Source organism: Aquarana catesbeiana, linkage group LG12 (assembly GCF_042186555.1).
Source record: "Aquarana catesbeiana isolate 2022-GZ linkage group LG12, ASM4218655v1, whole genome shotgun sequence".
NCBI lineage: Eukaryota > Metazoa > Chordata > Amphibia > Anura > Ranidae > Aquarana > Aquarana catesbeiana.
In genome coordinates, this window is record NC_133335.1 from 66,127,007 (window position 1) to 66,142,006 (window position 15,000).

General features: G+C 46.0%; 33 non-coding genes across 33 annotated transcripts; all 33 read left to right on the forward strand.

Annotated features, from left to right (window-relative positions):
* Positions 1 to 81: 81 nt before the first annotated feature.
* On the forward strand, positions 82 to 164 carry TRNAL-CAG (transfer RNA leucine (anticodon CAG)). Its single transcript has one exon. It is a non-coding gene; the product is annotated as a tRNA-Leu (tRNA).
* A 98-nt stretch (positions 165 to 262) lies between these two features.
* TRNAT-UGU (transfer RNA threonine (anticodon UGU)) lies at positions 263 to 335 on the forward strand. Its single transcript has one exon. It is a non-coding gene; the product is annotated as a tRNA-Thr (tRNA).
* Positions 336 to 792: 457 nt separating this feature from the next.
* Positions 793 to 875, forward strand: TRNAL-CAG (transfer RNA leucine (anticodon CAG)). The gene has a single exon. It is a non-coding gene; the product is annotated as a tRNA-Leu (tRNA).
* A 99-nt stretch (positions 876 to 974) lies between these two features.
* Positions 975 to 1,047, forward strand: TRNAT-UGU (transfer RNA threonine (anticodon UGU)). Its single transcript has one exon. It is a non-coding gene; the product is annotated as a tRNA-Thr (tRNA).
* Positions 1,048 to 2,216: 1,169 nt separating this feature from the next.
* Positions 2,217 to 2,299, forward strand: TRNAL-CAG (transfer RNA leucine (anticodon CAG)). Its single transcript has one exon. It is a non-coding gene; the product is annotated as a tRNA-Leu (tRNA).
* A 98-nt stretch (positions 2,300 to 2,397) lies between these two features.
* Positions 2,398 to 2,470, forward strand: TRNAT-UGU (transfer RNA threonine (anticodon UGU)). The gene has a single exon. It is a non-coding gene; the product is annotated as a tRNA-Thr (tRNA).
* Positions 2,471 to 2,927: 457 nt separating this feature from the next.
* On the forward strand, positions 2,928 to 3,010 carry TRNAL-CAG (transfer RNA leucine (anticodon CAG)). Its single transcript has one exon. It is a non-coding gene; the product is annotated as a tRNA-Leu (tRNA).
* A 99-nt stretch (positions 3,011 to 3,109) lies between these two features.
* On the forward strand, positions 3,110 to 3,182 carry TRNAT-UGU (transfer RNA threonine (anticodon UGU)). The gene has a single exon. It is a non-coding gene; the product is annotated as a tRNA-Thr (tRNA).
* A 457-nt stretch (positions 3,183 to 3,639) lies between these two features.
* On the forward strand, positions 3,640 to 3,722 carry TRNAL-CAG (transfer RNA leucine (anticodon CAG)). Its single transcript has one exon. It is a non-coding gene; the product is annotated as a tRNA-Leu (tRNA).
* Positions 3,723 to 3,821: 99 nt separating this feature from the next.
* Positions 3,822 to 3,894, forward strand: TRNAT-UGU (transfer RNA threonine (anticodon UGU)). The gene has a single exon. It is a non-coding gene; the product is annotated as a tRNA-Thr (tRNA).
* A 457-nt stretch (positions 3,895 to 4,351) lies between these two features.
* On the forward strand, positions 4,352 to 4,434 carry TRNAL-CAG (transfer RNA leucine (anticodon CAG)). The gene has a single exon. It is a non-coding gene; the product is annotated as a tRNA-Leu (tRNA).
* Positions 4,435 to 4,532: 98 nt separating this feature from the next.
* TRNAT-UGU (transfer RNA threonine (anticodon UGU)) lies at positions 4,533 to 4,605 on the forward strand. The gene has a single exon. It is a non-coding gene; the product is annotated as a tRNA-Thr (tRNA).
* Positions 4,606 to 5,062: 457 nt separating this feature from the next.
* Positions 5,063 to 5,145, forward strand: TRNAL-CAG (transfer RNA leucine (anticodon CAG)). Its single transcript has one exon. It is a non-coding gene; the product is annotated as a tRNA-Leu (tRNA).
* A 99-nt stretch (positions 5,146 to 5,244) lies between these two features.
* TRNAT-UGU (transfer RNA threonine (anticodon UGU)) lies at positions 5,245 to 5,317 on the forward strand. The gene has a single exon. It is a non-coding gene; the product is annotated as a tRNA-Thr (tRNA).
* A 457-nt stretch (positions 5,318 to 5,774) lies between these two features.
* TRNAL-CAG (transfer RNA leucine (anticodon CAG)) lies at positions 5,775 to 5,857 on the forward strand. Its single transcript has one exon. It is a non-coding gene; the product is annotated as a tRNA-Leu (tRNA).
* Positions 5,858 to 6,486: 629 nt separating this feature from the next.
* TRNAL-CAG (transfer RNA leucine (anticodon CAG)) lies at positions 6,487 to 6,569 on the forward strand. Its single transcript has one exon. It is a non-coding gene; the product is annotated as a tRNA-Leu (tRNA).
* Positions 6,570 to 6,667: 98 nt separating this feature from the next.
* On the forward strand, positions 6,668 to 6,740 carry TRNAT-UGU (transfer RNA threonine (anticodon UGU)). Its single transcript has one exon. It is a non-coding gene; the product is annotated as a tRNA-Thr (tRNA).
* A 457-nt stretch (positions 6,741 to 7,197) lies between these two features.
* On the forward strand, positions 7,198 to 7,280 carry TRNAL-CAG (transfer RNA leucine (anticodon CAG)). Its single transcript has one exon. It is a non-coding gene; the product is annotated as a tRNA-Leu (tRNA).
* Positions 7,281 to 7,379: 99 nt separating this feature from the next.
* TRNAT-UGU (transfer RNA threonine (anticodon UGU)) lies at positions 7,380 to 7,452 on the forward strand. The gene has a single exon. It is a non-coding gene; the product is annotated as a tRNA-Thr (tRNA).
* Positions 7,453 to 7,909: 457 nt separating this feature from the next.
* On the forward strand, positions 7,910 to 7,992 carry TRNAL-CAG (transfer RNA leucine (anticodon CAG)). Its single transcript has one exon. It is a non-coding gene; the product is annotated as a tRNA-Leu (tRNA).
* A 99-nt stretch (positions 7,993 to 8,091) lies between these two features.
* TRNAT-UGU (transfer RNA threonine (anticodon UGU)) lies at positions 8,092 to 8,164 on the forward strand. The gene has a single exon. It is a non-coding gene; the product is annotated as a tRNA-Thr (tRNA).
* A 457-nt stretch (positions 8,165 to 8,621) lies between these two features.
* On the forward strand, positions 8,622 to 8,704 carry TRNAL-CAG (transfer RNA leucine (anticodon CAG)). The gene has a single exon. It is a non-coding gene; the product is annotated as a tRNA-Leu (tRNA).
* A 629-nt stretch (positions 8,705 to 9,333) lies between these two features.
* On the forward strand, positions 9,334 to 9,416 carry TRNAL-CAG (transfer RNA leucine (anticodon CAG)). Its single transcript has one exon. It is a non-coding gene; the product is annotated as a tRNA-Leu (tRNA).
* A 550-nt stretch (positions 9,417 to 9,966) lies between these two features.
* On the forward strand, positions 9,967 to 10,049 carry TRNAL-CAG (transfer RNA leucine (anticodon CAG)). Its single transcript has one exon. It is a non-coding gene; the product is annotated as a tRNA-Leu (tRNA).
* A 767-nt stretch (positions 10,050 to 10,816) lies between these two features.
* TRNAL-CAG (transfer RNA leucine (anticodon CAG)) lies at positions 10,817 to 10,899 on the forward strand. Its single transcript has one exon. It is a non-coding gene; the product is annotated as a tRNA-Leu (tRNA).
* Positions 10,900 to 10,998: 99 nt separating this feature from the next.
* TRNAT-UGU (transfer RNA threonine (anticodon UGU)) lies at positions 10,999 to 11,071 on the forward strand. The gene has a single exon. It is a non-coding gene; the product is annotated as a tRNA-Thr (tRNA).
* Positions 11,072 to 12,064: 993 nt separating this feature from the next.
* TRNAL-CAG (transfer RNA leucine (anticodon CAG)) lies at positions 12,065 to 12,147 on the forward strand. Its single transcript has one exon. It is a non-coding gene; the product is annotated as a tRNA-Leu (tRNA).
* A 629-nt stretch (positions 12,148 to 12,776) lies between these two features.
* TRNAL-CAG (transfer RNA leucine (anticodon CAG)) lies at positions 12,777 to 12,859 on the forward strand. Its single transcript has one exon. It is a non-coding gene; the product is annotated as a tRNA-Leu (tRNA).
* A 98-nt stretch (positions 12,860 to 12,957) lies between these two features.
* Positions 12,958 to 13,030, forward strand: TRNAT-UGU (transfer RNA threonine (anticodon UGU)). Its single transcript has one exon. It is a non-coding gene; the product is annotated as a tRNA-Thr (tRNA).
* A 457-nt stretch (positions 13,031 to 13,487) lies between these two features.
* On the forward strand, positions 13,488 to 13,570 carry TRNAL-CAG (transfer RNA leucine (anticodon CAG)). The gene has a single exon. It is a non-coding gene; the product is annotated as a tRNA-Leu (tRNA).
* A 99-nt stretch (positions 13,571 to 13,669) lies between these two features.
* On the forward strand, positions 13,670 to 13,742 carry TRNAT-UGU (transfer RNA threonine (anticodon UGU)). The gene has a single exon. It is a non-coding gene; the product is annotated as a tRNA-Thr (tRNA).
* Positions 13,743 to 14,199: 457 nt separating this feature from the next.
* Positions 14,200 to 14,282, forward strand: TRNAL-CAG (transfer RNA leucine (anticodon CAG)). The gene has a single exon. It is a non-coding gene; the product is annotated as a tRNA-Leu (tRNA).
* A 98-nt stretch (positions 14,283 to 14,380) lies between these two features.
* Positions 14,381 to 14,453, forward strand: TRNAT-UGU (transfer RNA threonine (anticodon UGU)). Its single transcript has one exon. It is a non-coding gene; the product is annotated as a tRNA-Thr (tRNA).
* Positions 14,454 to 15,000: the final 547 nt, after the last annotated feature.

Below are 15,000 nucleotides of genomic sequence, written 5' to 3' on the forward strand. Positions count from 1 at the left end.
AACCTTCAGCGGATTTATTTTACGGGCACATTAGATCAACCTGTGAGCGTCGTCGGTCTCACCAAATGACAAGCATCACAGGTCAGGATGGCCGAGCGGTCTAAGGCGCTGCGTTCAGGTCGCAGTCTCCCCTGGAGGCGTGGGTTCGAATCCCACTTCTGACAGCTTTTAAGCTTTTCTTTGCTTGCATTTACATTCTTCAGCTCGTCTACCGCTGAACCTCTAGTACAAAAAAAAACTTGTGTTCAATGCTGACAAAAAGGGCTCCATAGCTCAGGGGTTAGAGCACTGGTCTTGTAAACCAGGGGTCGCGAGTTCAAATCTCGCTGGGGCCTTTGCTGCAAAGCTTGGCGACTGTATCTCACATAGCAGCGTCATGAGAATTTTTCCCCAAAGTCCCAAGGAAACGTTAGGGTGGAAACGTTCGAAGGCCTCTAGATTAGGAAATCAAAACGTTAGGACGACTTGACTTTCCAGAGATCTTGAATTAGACAATATCTACTAGAAACACCCACTTTCTAATTCTGCATCCAAGGAAAAGTGCACTTGAAGCAAACGGCCATCTCTTGTTAACAGCAAGATGCTGGTTTTCTGAGCGTGCACTTCTAACATCTAGTTTTGTTCTTTCATTCCAACGCATTGGAAATGATGTAGGTAGCAAGGAATGGTGATAAGGGTAAAGCTGCTTCTATCGCAATTTCTCCATCAAGTAACCTTCAGCGGATTTATTTTACGGGCACATTAGATCAACCTGTGAGCGTCGTCGGTCTCACCCAATGACAAGCATCACAGGTCAGGATGGCCGAGCGGTCTAAGGCGCTGCGTTCAGGTCGCAGTCTCCCCTGGAGGCGTGGGTTCGAGTCCCACTTCTGACAGCTTTTAAGCTTTTCTTTGCTTGCATTTACATTCTTCAGCTCGTCTACCGCTGAACCTCTAGTACAAAAAAAGAACTTGTGTTCAATGCTGACAAAAAGGGCTCCATAGCTCAGGGGTTAGAGCACTGGTCTTGTAAACCAGGGGTCGCGAGTTCAAATCTCGCTGGGGCCTTTGCTGCAAAGCTTGGCGACTGTATCTCACATAGCAGCGTCATAAGAATTTTTCCCCAAAGTCCCAAGGAAACGTTAGGGTGGAAACGTTCGAAGGCCTCTATATTAGGAAATCAAAACGTTAGGACGACTTGACTTTCCAGAGATCTTGAATTAGACAATATCTACTAGAAACACCCACTTTCTAATTCTGCATCCAAGGAAAAGTGCACTTGAAGCAAACGGCCATCTCTTGTTAACAGCAAGATGCTGGTTTTCTGAGTGTGCACTTCTAACATCCAGTTTTGTTCTTTCATTCCAACGCATTGGAAATGATGTAGGTAGCAAGGAATGGTGATAAGGGTAAAGCTGCTTCTATCGCAATTTCTCCATCAAGTAACCTTCAGCGGATTTATTTTACGGGCACATTAGATCAACCTGTGAGCGTCGTCGGTCTCACCCAATGACAAGCATCACAGGTCAGGATGGCCGAGCGGTCTAACGCGCTGCGTTCAGGTCGCAGTCTCCCCTGGAGGCGTGGGTTCGAATCCCACTTCTGACAGCTTTTAAGCTTTTCTTTGCTTGCATTTACATTCTTCAGCTCGTCTACCGCTGAACCTCTAGTACAAAAAAAGAACTTGTGTTCAATGCTGACAAAAAGGGCTCCATAGCTCAGGGGTTAGAGCACTGGTCTTGTAACCAAGGGGTCGCGAGTTCAAATCTCACTGGGGCCTTTGCTGCAAAGCTTGGCGACTGTATCTCACATAGCAGCGTCATAAGAATTTTTCCCCAAAGTCCTAAGGAAACGTTAGGGTGGAAACGTTCGAAGGCCTCTAGATTAGGAAATCAAAACGTTAGGACGACTTGACTTTCCAGAGATCTTGAATTAGACAATATCTACTAGAAACACCCACTTTCTAATTCTGCATCCAAGGAAAAGTGCACTTGAAACAAACGGCCATCTCTTGTTAACAGCAAGATGCTAGTTTTCTGAGCGTGCACTTCTAACATCCAGTTTTGTTCTTTCATTCCAATGCATTGGAAATGATGTAGGTAGCAAGGAATGGTGATAAGGGTAAAGCTGCTTCTATCGCAATTTCTCCATCAAGTAACCTTCAGCGGATTTATTTTACGGGCACATTAGATCAACCTGTGAGCGTCGTCGGTCTCACCCAATGACAAGCATCACAGGTCAGGATGGCCGAGCGGTCTAAGGCGCTGCGTTCAGGTCGCAGTCTTCCCTGGAGGCGTGGGTTCGAATCCCACTTCTGACAGCTTTTAAGCTTTTCTTTGCTTGCATTTACATTCTTCAGCTCGTCTACCGCTGAACCTCTAGTACAAAAAAAAACTTGTGTTCAATGCTGACAAAAAGGGCTCCATAGCTCAGGGGTTAGAGCACTGGTCTTGTAAACCAGGGGTCGCGAGCTCAAATCTCGCTGGGGCCTTTGCTGCAAAGCTTGGCGACTGTATCTCACATAGCAGCGTCATAAGAATTTTTCCCCAAAGTCCCAAGGAAACGTTAGGGTGGAAACGTTCGAAGGCCTCTAGATTAGGAAATCAAAACGTTAGGACGACTTGACTTTCCAGAGATCTTGAATTAGACAATATCTACTAGAAACACCCACTTTCTAATTCTGCATCCAAGGAAAAGTGCACTTGAAGCAAACGGCCATCTCTTGTTAACAGCAAGATGCTGGTTTTCTGAGCGTGCACTTCTAACATCCAGTTTTGTTCTTTCATTCCAACGCATTGGAAATGATATAGGTAGCAAGGAATGGTGATAAGGGTAAAGCTGCTTCTATCGCAATTTCTCCATCAAGTAACCTTCAGCGGATTTATTTTACGGGCACATTAGATCAACCTGTGAGCGTCGTCGGTCTCACCCAATGACAAGCATCACAGGTCAGGATGGCCGAGCGGTCTAAGGCGCTGCGTTCAGGTCGCAGTCTCCCCTGGAGGCGTGGGTTCGAATCCCACTTCTGACAGCTTTTAAGCTTTTCTTTGCTTGCATTTACATTCTTCAGCTCGTCTACCGCTGAACCTCTAGTACAAAAAAAGAACTTGTGTTCAATGCTGACAAAAAGGGCTCCATAGCTCAGGGGTTAGAGCACTGGTCTTGTAAACCAGGGGTCGCGAGTTCAAATCTCGCTGGGGCCTTTGCTGCAAAGCTTGGCGACTGTATCTCACATAGCAGCGTCATGAGAATTTTTCCCCAAAGTCCCAAGGAAACGTTAGGGTGGAAACGTTCGAAGGCCTCTAGATTAGGAAATCAAAACGTTAGGACGACTTGACTTTCCAGAGATCTTGAATTAGACAATATCTACTAGAAACACCCACTTTCTAATTCTGCATCCAAGGAAAAGTGCACTTGAAGCAAACGGCCATCTCTTGTTAACAGCAAGATGCTGGTTTTCTGAGCGTGCACTTCTAACATCCAGTTTTGTTCTTTCATTCCAACGCATTGGAAATGATGTAGGTAGCAAGGAATGGTGATAAGGGTAAAGCTGCTTCTATCGCAATTTCTCCATCAAGTAACCTTCAGCGGATTTATTTTACGGGCACATTAGATCAACCTGTGAGCGTCGTCGGTCTCACCCAATGATAAGCATCACAGGTCAGGATGGCCGAGCGGTCTAAGGCGCTGCGTTCAGGTCGCAGTCTCCCCTGGAGGCGTGGGTTCGAATCCCACTTCTGACAGCTTTTAAGCTTTTCTTTGCTTGCATTTACATTCTTCAGCTCGTCTACCGCTGAACCTCTAGTACAAAAAAAGAACTTGTGTTCAATGCTGACAAAAAGGGCTCCATAGCTCAGGGGTTAGAGCACTGGTCTTGTCAACCAGGGGTCGCGAGTTCAAATCTCGCTGGGGCCTTTGCTGCAAAGCTTGGCGACTGTATCTCACATAGCAGCGTCATAAGAATTTTTCCCCAAAGTCCCAAGGAAACGTTAGGGTGGAAACGTTCGAAGGCCTCTATATTAGGAAATCAAAACGTTAGGACGACTTGACTTTCCAGAGATCTTGAATTAGACAATATCTACTAGAAACACCCACTTTCTAATTCTGCATCCAAGGAAAAGTGCACTTGAAGCAAACGGCCATCTCTTGTTAACAGCAAGATGCTGGTTTTCTGAGTGTGCACTTCTAACATCCAGTTTTGTTCTTTCATTCCAACGCATTGGAAATGATGTAGGTAGCAAGGAATGGTGATAAGGGTAAAGCTGCTTCTATCGCAATTTCTCCATCAAGTAACCTTCAGCGGATTTATTTTACGGGCACATTAGATCAACCTGTGAGCGTCGTCGGTCTCACCCAATGACAAGCATCACAGGTCAGGATGGCCGAGCGGTCTAAGGCGCTGCGTTCAGGTCGCAGTCTCCCCTGGAGGCGTGGGTTCGAATCCCACTTCTGACAGCTTTTAAGCTTTTCTTTGCTTGCATTTACATTCTTCAGCTCGTCTACCGCTGAACCTCGAGTACAAAAAAAAACTTGTGTTCAATGCTGACAAAAAGGGCTCCATAGCTCAGGGGTTAGAGCACTGGTCTTGTAAACCAGGGGTCGCGAGTTCAAATCTCGCTGGGGCCTTTGCTGCAAAGCTTGGCGACTGTATCTCACATAGCAGCGTCATAAGAATTTTTCCCCAAAGTCCCAAGGAAACGTTAGGGTGGAAACGTTCGAAGGCCTCTAGATTAGGAAATCAAAACGTTAGGACGACTTGACTTTCCAGAGATCTTGAATTAGACAATATCTACTAGAAACACCCACTTTCTAATTCTGCATCCAAGGAAAAGTGCACTTGAAGCAAACGGCCATCTCTTGTTAACAGCAAGATGCTGGTTTTCTGAGCGTGCACTTCTAACATCTAGTTTTGTTCTTTCATTCCAACGCATTGGAAATGATGTAGGTAGCAAGGAATGGTGATAAGGGTAAAGCTGCTTCTATCGCAATTTCTCCATCAAGTAACCTTCAGCGGATTTATTTTACGGGCACATTAGATCAACCTGTGAGCGTCGTCGGTCTCACCCAATGACAAGCATCACAGGTCAGGATGGCCGAGCGGTCTAAGGCGCTGCGTTCAGGTCGCAGTCTCCCCTGGAGGCGTGGGTTCGAGTCCCACTTCTGACAGCTTTTAAGCTTTTCTTTGCTTGCATTTACATTCTTCAGCTCGTCTACCGCTGAACCTCTAGTACAAAAAAAGAACTTGTGTTCAATGCTGACAAAAAGGGCTCCATAGCTCAGGGGTTAGAGCACTGGTCTTGTAAACCAGGGGTCGCGAGTTCAAATCTCGCTGGGGCCTTTGCTGCAAAGCTTGGCGACTGTATCTCACATAGCAGCGTCATAAGAATTTTTCCCCAAAGTCCCAAGGAAACGTTAGGGTGGAAACGTTCGAAGGCCTCTATATTAGGAAATCAAAACGTTAGGACGACTTGACTTTCCAGAGATCTTGAATTAGACAATATCTACTAGAAACACCCACTTTCTAATTCTGCATCCAAGGAAAAGTGCACTTGAAGCAAACGGCCATCTCTTGTTAACAGCAAGATGCTGGTTTTCTGAGTGTGCACTTCTAACATCCAGTTTTGTTCTTTCATTCCAACGCATTGGAAATGATGTAGGTAGCAAGGAATGGTGATAAGGGTAAAGCTGCTTCTATCGCAATTTCTCCATCAAGTAACCTTCAGCGGATTTATTTTACGGGCACATTAGATCAACCTGTGAGCGTCGTCGGTCTCACCCAATGACAAGCATCACAGGTCAGGATGGCCGAGCGGTCTAAGGCGCTGCGTTCAGGTCGCAGTCTCCCCTGGAGGCGTGGGTTCGAATCCCACTTCTGACAGCTTTTAAGCTTTTCTTTGCTTGCATTTACATTCTTCAGCTCGTCTACCGCTGAACCTCTAGTACAAAAAAAGAACTTGTGTTCAATGCTGACAAAAAGGGCTCCATAGCTCAGGGGTTAGAGCACTGGTCTTGTAACCAAGGGGTCGCGAGTTCAAATCTCACTGGGGCCTTTGCTGCAAAGCTTGGCGACTGTATCTCACATAGCAGCGTCATAAGAATTTTTCCCCAAAGTCCTAAGGAAACGTTAGGGTGGAAACGTTCGAAGGCCTCTAGATTAGGAAATCAAAACGTTAGGACGACTTGACTTTCCAGAGATCTTGAATTAGACAATATCTACTAGAAACACCCACTTTCTAATTCTGCATCCAAGGAAAAGTGCACTTGAAACAAACGGCCATCTCTTGTTAACAGCAAGATGCTAGTTTTCTGAGCGTGCACTTCTAACATCCAGTTTTGTTCTTTCATTCCAACGCATTGGAAATGATGTAGGTAGCAAGGAATGGTGATAAGGGTAAAGCTGCTTCTATCGCAATTTCTCCATCAAGTAACCTTCAGCGGATTTATTTTACGGGCACATTAGATCAACCTGTGAGCGTCGTCGGTCTCACCCAATGACAAGCATCACAGGTCAGGATGGCCGAGCAGTCTAAGGCGCTGCGTTCAGGTCGCAGTCTTCCCTGGAGGCGTGGGTTCGAATCCCACTTCTGACAGCTTTTAAGCTTTTCTTTGCTTGCATTTACATTCTTCAGCTCGTCTACCGCTGAACCTCTAGTACAAAAAAAAACTTGTGTTCAATGCTGACAAAAAGGGCTCCATAGCTCAGGGGTTAGAGCACTGGTCTTGTAAACCAGGGGTCGCGAGCTCAAATCTCGCTGGGGCCTTTGCTGCAAAGCTTGGCGACTGTATCTCACATAGCAGCGTCATAAGAATTTTTCCCCAAAGTCCCAAGGAAACGTTAGGGTGGAAACGTTCGAAGGCCTCTAGATTAGGAAATCAAAACGTTAGGACGACTTGACTTTCCAGAGATCTTGAATTAGACAATATCTACTAGAAACACCCACTTTCTAATTCTGCATCCAAGGAAAAGTGCACTTGAAGCAAACGGCCATCTCTTGTTAACAGCAAGATGCTGGTTTTCTGAGCGTGCACTTCTAACATCCAGTTTTGTTCTTTCATTCCAACGCATTGGAAATGATATAGGTAGCAAGGAATGGTGATAAGGGTAAAGCTGCTTCTATCGCAATTTCTCCATCAAGTAACCTTCAGCGGATTTATTTTACGGGCACATTAGATCAACCTGTGAGCGTCGTCGGTCTCACCCAATGACAAGCATCACAGGTCAGGATGGCCGAGCGGTCTAAGGCGCTGCGTTCAGGTCGCAGTCTCCCCTGGAGGCGTGGGTTCGAATCCCACTTCTGACAGCTTTTAAGCTTTTCTTTGCTTGCATTTACATTCTTCAGCTCGTCTACCGCTGAACCTCTAGTACAAAAAAAGAACTTGTGTTCAATGCTGACAAAAAGGGCTCCATAGCTCAGGGGTTAGAGCACTGGTCTTGTAAACCAGGGGTCGCGAGTTCAAATCTCGCTGGGGCCTTTGCTGCAAAGCTTGGCGACTGTATCTCACATAGCAGCGTCATGAGAATTTTTCCCCAAAGTCCCAAGGAAACGTTAGGGTGGAAACGTTCGAAGGCCTCTAGATTAGGAAATCAAAACGTTAGGACGACTTGACTTTCCAGAGATCTTGAATTAGACAATATCTACTAGAAACACCCACTTTCTAATTCTGCATCCAAGGAAAAGTGCACTTGAAGCAAACGGCCATCTCTTGTTAACAGCAAGATGCTGGTTTTCTGAGCGTGCACTTCTAACATCCAGTTTTGTTCTTTCATTCCAACGCATTGGAAATGATGTAGGTAGCAAGGAATGGTGATAAGGGTAAAGCTGCTTCTATCGCAATTTCTCCATCAAGTAACCTTCAGCGGATTTATTTTACGGGCACATTAGATCAACCTGTGAGCGTCGTCGGTCTCACCCAATGATAAGCATCACAGGTCAGGATGGCCGAGCGGTCTAAGGCGCTGCGTTCAGGTCGCAGTCTCCCCTGGAGGCGTGGGTTCGAATCCCACTTCTGACAGCTTTTAAGCTTTTCTTTGCTTGCATTTACATTCTTCAGCTCGTCTACCGCTGAACCTCTAGTACAAAAAAAGAACTTGTGTTCAATGCTGACAAAAAGGGCTCCATAGCTCAGGGGTTAGAGCACTGGTCTTGTCAACCAGGGGTCGCGAGTTCAAATCTCGCTGGGGCCTTTGCTGCAAAGCTTGGCGACTGTATCTCACATAGCAGCGTCATAAGAATTTTTCCCCAAAGTCCCAAGGAAACGTTAGGGTGGAAACGTTCGAAGGCCTCTATATTAGGAAATCAAAACGTTAGGACGACTTGACTTTCCAGAGATCTTGAATTAGACAATATCTACTAGAAACACCCACTTTCTAATTCTGCATCCAAGGAAAAGTGCACTTGAAGCAAACGGCCATCTCTTGTTAACAGCAAGATGCTGGTTTTCTGAGTGTGCACTTCTAACATCCAGTTTTGTTCTTTCATTCCAACGCATTGGAAATGATGTAGGTAGCAAGGAATGGTGATAAGGGTAAAGCTGCTTCTATCGCAATTTCTCCATCAAGTAACCTTCAGCGGATTTATTTTACGGGCACATTAGATCAACCTGTGAGCGTCGTCGGTCTCACCCAATGACAAGCATCACAGGTCAGGATGGCCGAGCGGTCTAAGGCGCTGCGTTCAGGTCGCAGTCTCCCCTGGAGGCGTGGGTTCGAATCCCACTTCTGACAGCTTTTAAGCTTTTCTTTGCTTGCATTTACATTCTTCAGCTCGTCTACCGCTGAACCTCTAGTACAAAAAAAGAACTTGTGTTCAATGCTGACAAAAAGGGCTCCATAGCTCAGGGGTTAGAGCACTGGTCTTGTAACCAAGGGGTCGCGAGTTCAAATCTCACTGGGGCCTTTGCTGCAAAGCTTGGCGACTGTATCTCACATAGCAGCGTCATAAGAATTTTTCCCCAAAGTCCCAAGGAAACGTTAGGGTGGAAACGTTCGAAGGCCTCTAGATTAGGAAATCAAAACGTTAGGACGACTTGACTTTCTTGAGATCTTGAATTAGACAATATCTACTAGAAACACCCACTTTCTAATTCTGCATCCAAGGAAAAGTGCACTTGAAGCAAACGGCCATCTCTTGTTAACAGCAAGATGCTAGTTTTCTGAGCGTGCACTTCTAACATCCAGTTTTGTTCTTTCATTCCAACGCATTGGAAATGATGTAGGTAGCAAGGAATGGTGATAAGGGTAAAGCTGCTTCTATCGCAATTCCTCCATCAAGTAACCTTCAGCGGATTTATTTTACGGGCACATTAGATCAACCTGTGAGCGTCGTCGGTCTCACCCAATGACAAGCATCACAGGTCAGGATGGCCGAGCGGTCTAAGGCACTGCGTTCAGGTCGCAGTCTTCCCTGGAGGCGTGGGTTCGAATCCCACTTCTGACAGCTTTTAAGCTTTTCTATCGCAATTTCTCCATCAAGTAACCTTCAGCGGATTTATTTTACGGGCACATTAGATCAACCTGTGAGCGTCGTCGGTCTCACCCAATGACAAGCATCACAGGTCAGGATGGCCGAGCGGTCTAAGGCGCTGCGTTCAGGTCGCAGTCTCCCCTGGGTGGAAACGTTCGAAGGCCTCTAGATTAGGAAATCAAAACGTTAGGACGACTTGACTTTCCAGAGATCTTGAATTAGACAATATCTACTAGAAACACCCACTTTCTAATTCTGCATCCAAGGAAAAGTGCACTTGAAGCAAACGGCCATCTCTTGTTAACAGCAAGATGCTTGTTTTCTGAGCGTGCACTTCTAACATCCAGTTTTGTTCTTTCATTCCAACGCATTGGAAATGATGTAGGTAGCAAGGAATGGTGATAAGGGTAAAGCTGCTTCTATCGCAATTTCTCCATCAAGTAACCTTCAGCGGATTTATTTTACGGGCACATTAGATCAACCTGTGAGCGTCGTCGGTCTCACCCAATGACAAGCATCACAGGTCAGGATGGCCGAGCGGTCTAAGGCGCTGCGTTCAGGTCGCAGTCTCCCCTGGAGGCGTGGGTTCAAATCCCACTTCTGACAGCTATTCTTTGCTTGCACTTGAAGCAAACGGCCATCTCTTGTTAACAGCAAGATGCTTGTTTTCTGAGCGTGCACTTCTAACATCCAGTTTTGTTCTTTCATTCCAACGCATTGGAAATGATGTAGGTAGCAAGGAATGGTGATAAGGGTAAAGCTGCTTCTATCGCAATTTCTCCATCAAGTAACCTTCAGCGGATTTATTTTACGGGCACATTAGATCAACCTGTGAGCGTCGTCGATCTCACCCAATGACAAGCATCACAGGTCAGGATGGCCGAGCGGTCTAAGGCGCTGCGTTCAGGTCGCAGTCTCCCCTGGAGGCTTGGCGACTGTATCTCACATAGCAGCGTCATAAGAATTTTTCCCCAAAGTCCCAAGGAAACGTTAGGGTGGAAACGTTCGAAGGCCTCTAGATTAGGAAATCAAAACGTTAGGACGACTTGACTTTCCAGAGATCTTGAATTAGACAATATCTACTAGAAACACCCACTTTCTAATTCTGCATCCAAGGAAAAGTGCACTTGAAGCAAACGACCATCTCTTGTTAACAGCAAGATGCTTGTTTTCTGAGCGTGCACTTCTAACATCCAGTTTTGTTCTTTCATTCCAACGCATTGGAAATGATGTAGGTAGCAAGGAATGGTGATAAGGGTAAAGCTGCTTCTATCGCAATTTCTCCATCAAGTAACCTTCAGCGGATTTATTTTACGGGCACATTAGATCAACCTGTGAGCGTCATCGGTCTCACCCAATGACAAGCATCACAGGTCAGGATGGCCGAGCGGTCTAAGGCGCTGCGTTCAGGTCGCAGTCTCCCCTGGAGGCGTGGGTTCGAATCCCACTTCTGACAGCTTTTAAGCTTTTCTTTGCTTGCATTTACATTCTTCAGCTCGTCTACCGCTGAACCTCTAGTACAAAAAAAGAACTTGTGTTCAATGCTGACAAAAAGGGCTCCATAGCTAAGGGGTTAGAGCACTGGTCTTGTAAACCAGGGGTCGCGAGTTCAAATCTCGCTGGGGCCTTTGCTGCAAAGCTTGGCGACTGTATCTCACATAGCAGCGTCATAAGAATTTTTCCCCAAAGTCCCAAGGAAACGTTAGGGTGGAAACGTTCGAAGGCCTCTAGATTAGCAAATCAAAACGTTAGGACGACTTGACTTTCCAGAGATCTTGAATTAGACAATATCTACTAGAAACACCCACTTTCTAATTCTGCATCCAAGGAAAAGTGCACTTGAAGCAAACGGCCATCTCTTGTTAACAGCAAGATGCTTGTTTTCTGAGCGTGCACTTCTAACATAAAGTTTTGTTCTTTCATTCCAACGCATTGGAAATGGTGTAGGTAGCAAGGAATGGTGATAAGGGTAAAGCTGCTTCTATCGCAATTTCTCCATCAAGTAACCTTCAGCGGATTTATTTTACGGGCACATTAGATCAACCTGTGAGCGTCATCGGTCTCACCCAATGACAAGCATCACAGGTCAGGATGGCCGAGCGGTCTAAGGCGCTGCGTTCAGGTCGCAGTCTCCCCTGGAGGCTTGGCGACTGTATCTCACATAGCAGCGTCATAAGAATTTTTCCCCAAAGTCCCAAGGAAACGTTAGGGTGGAAACGTTCGAAGGCCTCTAGATTAGGAAATCAAAACGTTAGGACGACTTGATTTTCCAGAGATCTTGAATTAGACAATATCTACTAGAAACACCCACTTTCTAATTCTGCATCCAAGGAAAAGTGCACTTGAAGCAAACGGCCATCTCTTGTTAACAGCAAGATGCTTGTTTTCTGAGCGTGCACTTCTAACATCCAGTTTTGTTCTTTCATTCCAACGCATTGGAAATGATGTAGGTAGCAAGGAATGGTGATAAGGGTAAAGCTGCTTCTATCGCAATTTCTCCATCAAGTAACCTTCAGCGGATTTATTTTACGGGCACATTAGATCAACCTGTGAGCGTCATCGGTCTCACATTAGATCAACCTGTGAGCGTCGTCGGTCTCACCCAATGACAAGCATCACAGGTCAGGATGGCCGAGCGGTCTAAGGCGCTGCGTTCAGGTCGCAGTCTCCCCTGGAGGCGTGGGTTCAAATCCCACTTCTGACAGCTTTTAAGCTTTTCTTTGCTTGCATTTACATTCTTCCGCTCGTCTACCGCTGAACCTCGAGTACAAAAAAAGAACTTGTGTTCAATGCTGACAAAAAGGGCTCCATAGCTAAGGGGTTAGAGCACTGGTCTTGTAAAACAGGGGTCGCGAGTTCAAATCTCGCTGGGGCCTTTGCTGCAAAGCTTGGCGACTGTATCTCACATAGCAGCGTCATAAGAATTTTTCCCCAAAGTCCCAAGGAAACGTTAGGGTGGAAACGTTCGAAGGCCTCTAGATTAGCAAATCAAAACGTTAGGACGACTTGACTTTCCAGAGATCTTGAATTAGACAATATCTACTAGAAACACCCACTTTCTAATTCTGCATCCAAGGAAAAGTGCACTTGAAGCAAACGGCCATCTCTTGTTAACAGCAAGATGCTTGTTTTCTGAGCGTGCACTTCTAACATCCAGTTTTGTTCTTTCATTCCAACGCATTGGAAATGATGTAGGTAGCAAGGAATGGTGATAGGGGTAAAGCTGCTTCTATCGCAATTTCTCCATCAAGTAACCTTCAGCGGATTTATTTTACGGGCACATTAGATCAACCTGTGAGCGTCGTCGGTCTCACCAAATGACAAGCATCACAGGTCAGGATGGCCGAGCGGTCTAAGGCGCTGCGTTCAGGTCGCAGTCTCCCCTGGAGGCGTGGGTTCGAATCCCACTTCTGACAGCTTTTAAGCTTTTCTTTGCTTGCATTTACATTCTTCAGCTCGTCTACCGCTGAACCTCTAGTACAAAAAAAAACTTGTGTTCAATGCTGACAAAAAGGGCTCCATAGCTCAGGGGTTAGAGCACTGGTCTTGTAACCAAGGGGTCGCGAGTTCAAATCTCGCTGGGGCCTTTGCTGCAAAGCTTGGCGACTGTATCTCACATAGCAGCGTCATAAGAATTTTTCCCCAAAGTCCCAAGGAAACGTTAGGGTGGAAACGTTCGAAGGCCTCTAGATTAGGAAATCAAAACGTTAGGACGACTTGACTTTCCAGAGATCTTGAATTAGACAATATCTACTAGAAACACCCACTTTCTAATTCTGCATCCAAGGAAAAGTGCACTTGAAGCAAACGGCCATCTCTTGTTAACAGCAAGATGCTTGTTTTCTGAGCGTGCACTTCTAACATCCAGTTTTGTTCTTTCATTCCAACGCATTGGAAATGATGTAGGTAGCAAGGAATGGTGATAAGGGTAAAGCTGCTTCTATCGCAATTGCTCCATCAAGTAACCTTCAGCGGATTTATTTTACGGGCACATTAGATCAACCTGTGAGCGTCGTCGGTCTCACCCAATGACAAGCATCACAGGTCAGGATGGCCGAGCGGTCTAAGGCGCTGCGTTCAGGTCGCAGTCTCCCCTGGAGGCGTGGCTTCAAATCCCACTTCTGACAGCTTTTAAGCTTTTCTTTGCTTGCATTTACATTCTTCAGCTCGTCTACCGCTGAACCTCGAGTACAAAAAAAGAACTTGTGTTTAATGCTGACAAAAAGGGCTCCATAGCTCAGGGGTTAGAGCACTGGTCTTGTAAACCAGGGGTCGCGAGTTCAAATCTCGCTGGGGCCTTTGCTGCAAAGCTTGGCGACTGTATCTCACATAGCAGCGTCATAAGAATTTTTCCCCAAAGTCCCAAGGAAACGTTAGGGTGGAAACGTTCGAAGGCCTCTAGATTAGGAAATCAAAACGTTAGGACAACTTGACTTTCCAGAGATCTTGAATTAGACAATATCTACTAGAAACACCCACTTTCTAATTCTGCATCCAAGCAAAAGTGCACTTGAAGCAAACGGCCATCTCTTGTTAACAGCAAGATGCTGGTTTTCTGAGCGTGCACTTCTAACATCCAGTTTTGTTCTTTCATTCCAACGCATTGGAAATAATGTAGGTAGCAAGGAATGGTGATAAGGGTAAAGCTGCTTCTATCGCAATTTCTCCATCAAGTAACCTTCAGCGGATTTATTTTACGGGCACATTAGATCAACCTGTGAGCGTCGTCGGTCTCACCAAATGACAAGCATCACAGGTCAGGATGGCCGAGCGGTCTAAGGCGCTGCGTTCAGGTCGCAGTCTCCCCTGGAGGCGTGGGTTCGAATCCCACTTCTGACAGCTTTTAAGCTTTTCTTTGCTTGCATTTACATTCTTCAGCTCGTCTACCGCTGAACCTCTAGTACAAAAAAAAACTTGTGTTCAATGCTGACAAAAAGGGCTCCATAGCTCAGGGGTTAGAGCACTGGTCTTGTAAACCAGGGGTCGCGAGTTCAAATCTCGCTGGTGCCTTTGCTGCAAAGCTTGGCGACTGTATCTCACATAGCAGCGTCATAAGAATTTTTCCCCAAAGTCCCAAGGAAACGTTAGGGTGGAAACGTTCCAAGGCCTCTAGATTAGAAAATCAAAACGTTAGGACGACTTGACTTTCCAGAGATCTTGAATTAGACAATATCTACTAGAAACACCCACTTTCTAATTCTGCATCCAAGGAAAAGTGCACTTGAAGCAAACGGCCATCTCTTGTTAACAGCAAGATGCTGGTTTTCTGAGCGTGCACTTCTAACATCCAGTTTTGTTCTTTCATTCCAACGCATTGGAAATGATGTAGGTAGCAAGGAATGGTGATAAGGGTAAAGCTGCTTCTATCGCAATTTCTCCATCAAGTAACCTTCAGCGGATTTATTTTACGGGCACATTAGATCAACCTGTGAGCGTCGTCGGTCTCACCCAATGACAAGCATCACAGGTCAGGATGGCCGAGCGGTCTAAGGCGCTGCCTTCAGGTCGCAGTCTTCCCTGGAGGCGTGGGTTCGAATCCCACTTCTGACAGCTTTTA